The sequence below is a fragment of the Carlito syrichta genome, unplaced genomic scaffold (assembly GCF_000164805.1).
Source record: "Carlito syrichta isolate Samal-C Ts95f unplaced genomic scaffold, Tarsius_syrichta-2.0.1 Scaffold303364, whole genome shotgun sequence".
Classification (NCBI taxonomy): domain Eukaryota; kingdom Metazoa; phylum Chordata; class Mammalia; order Primates; family Tarsiidae; genus Carlito; species Carlito syrichta.
Genome location: NW_007247460.1, coordinates 32,915 through 35,514, shown reverse-complemented (window position 1 = coordinate 35,514; position 2,600 = coordinate 32,915). Strand labels below are relative to the sequence as shown.

The following is a 2,600-nucleotide window of genomic DNA, read 5'->3' as shown; positions in this document are numbered from 1 at the left end:
CTGCACTCCAGTCTGGGCGACAGACTCTCCAACTCAAAAAAAAAAAAAAATTTTAGATATTTTCTATGAGGGGGAGCTATTACTATAGAAAGGAGACACGTGGATTCTATAAAATCTCAGACAGAGACTACTCTGCAAAGGTAATGGAAACATCACAGAAGTACAGCCAGGTGAGTAAGAGGTTTAAAACTATGAAATCTGGCTGAGTACAGTAGCTCACATCTGAAAAGCACTCTGGGAGGTTGATGTGAGAGGATTGCCTGAGCTCTGGAGTTCAAGACCAGCCTAGGCAACATGGTGAGACCTCGTCTCTACAATAAACCAAAAAATTAGTCAGGTATGGTGGTGTGCTTCTGTAGTGGCCTCTACTCAGGAGGTTGAGGTGGAAGGATCTCCTAAACCCAGCAGGTCAAGGCTGTGACAACCATGATTGTGCCACTACACTCCAGCCTGGGCAAAAGAGTGAGACTCCAACTCAAAAAAACAAACAAAGAAAAATATGAAATCTACTCAACAATAGTCCCATCTCCACCCAGCCAAATGCAGTTGTCCTCCAATATGGGGGGATTTGCTCTAGTCCCCTCCTTCATTGCATATACAAAAATTCATGAATATTCAAGTCTCCCCAGTAAGCCACGAGGAAGAGATAAAATGAGGTCTGGAAATTCAAACCGAAAAATACATATATTTGCAATTTATGTCACAAAACAAGTAACCCTAACATGTAAAGAACTCCCAAAATCTGAGAAGATCAAGCTCCCCAAAAAAGTGGGAAAAAGAACAGACAGTTCTCTAAAAAAATAAACACAAATAGATATTAAACACAAAATGATGTACAACCTCATTCATAAATCAAAACTACACTGAGAACCACTTGATTTATTACAAAGGCAACTGTGCAGTGGGGAAAGGGTGGCCTTTCAAATAAATGGCACATGGCCAGTTTGAGGATATCCATAAAGAGAAAAAATAATATTGACCCCTACCTTCATCAAAAAAACAAACAAAAAAATCAGTTTTAAGTTAGGTTGAAGACTTCAGCATGAAGTCAAACAATAAAGCTTTTAGAAGAAAACACGGGAGAATATTCTCATACCTTAGGATAGAAAAAAGATTCGTCAAACAAGATACAAAATGTGCTAACCATAAAGAGAAAAAAGATACACTGGACTACATTAGAATTAATAATTTCTGTTCAACAACAAAAAACATGAAAAGTGATAGACACCTTCTACCCTGCACAGTACTCTGCAATATATATATCTAACCAAGGATTTGTTTCCAGAATACATAAAGAACTTCTAAAAATAAATAAGAAAAAATATGGTAGCACACGCCTGTAGTTCCAGCTACTTAGAAGGCTAAGGCGGGCCGGGCTCGGTGGCTCAGCCTGTAATCCCACGCTTTGGGAGGCCGAGGTGAGTGGATTGCCTGAGTCCGTGGGTTCGAGACACGCCTGGCCAACTTGGCGAGACCCCCATCTCTACAATAAATCAAAAAATTAGCTGGGCGTGGCAGCACACGCCTGTAGTTCCAGCTACTTGGAAGGCTGAGGCGGAAGGATCGCCGGAGCCCAGCAGGTCGAGGCTGCGGTGGCGGGGAGCGGCCACTGCACTCCAGTCTGAGTGACAGAGTGAGACTCCAACTCAAAAAAAAAAGAAAAAAAGAAAGGGAGAGCCAGTAGTGAAAACTGCTGGGGGGGGGGGTCACACCTCATCAACAAGGGTACCTGCATAATGAACATTTGTATACCTAACCCTGAATTGTACTCCACATATTTAAAATTTTTTAAATGTATTAAAAAAAGAATATAAGCTGGGCACAGTGGCTCATGGCTATAATCCTCTAACACTTTGGGAGGCGGAGGAGAGAGCAGCCTGAGTCAAGGGGTTCAAGACCAGTCTGGGCAACATGGAGAGACCTCAACTCTACAATAAATAAAAAAAATTAGCTGGGCAAGGTGGCACATGCCTATGGTTCCAGCTATTTGGAAGGCTGAAGCAGAAGGATTACCTGAATCCAGCAGGTAGAGTCTGCAGTGGCCATGAGTGTGCCACTGTGCTCTAGCCTGTGTGACAGAGATTCTGACTCAAAAAAAAAAAAAGAAAAGAAAAATAATATGAAAAGACAGATAATACCAGGTGCTAGCAAACACATAATGAAACTAGAACTTTTATGCACATCTAGTGGGAAAAATGATACAACCAATATAAAACTGGCTATGAAAGCAGAACCTATATACAGCCTATAACGTAGCAACTAACTGCTAGGTATATATAAAATAGAAGTGTGGCCGGGCTCGGTGGCTCAGCCTGTAATCCCACGCCTTTGGGAGGCTAAGGTGAGTGGATTGCCTGAGCCCAGGGGTTCGAGACCCACCTGGGCAGGCGACACCTCATATCTACAATAAATCAAAAAATCAGCCGGGCGTGGTAGCGCACACCTGTAGTTCTGGCTACTTGGAAGGCTGAGGCGGAAGGATCACCAGAGCCCAGCAGATCGAGGCTGCGGTGGCTGGGAGCAGCCACTGCACTCCAGTCTGGGCGACAGAGTGAGACTCCAACTCAAAACAAACAAACAAACAAAATAAATAAATAAAT

At 42.9% G+C, this 2,600-nt stretch overlaps 1 protein-coding gene across 1 annotated transcript in view; it reads right to left on the bottom strand.

The window, feature by feature from the left end:
- UHRF1BP1 (UHRF1 binding protein 1) overlaps positions 1-2,600 on the bottom strand; it is a gene marked incomplete at its 5' end in the record, with an annotated part of 67,421 nt that overhangs the window by 32,136 nt on the left and 32,685 nt on the right. The window lies entirely within an intron of this gene.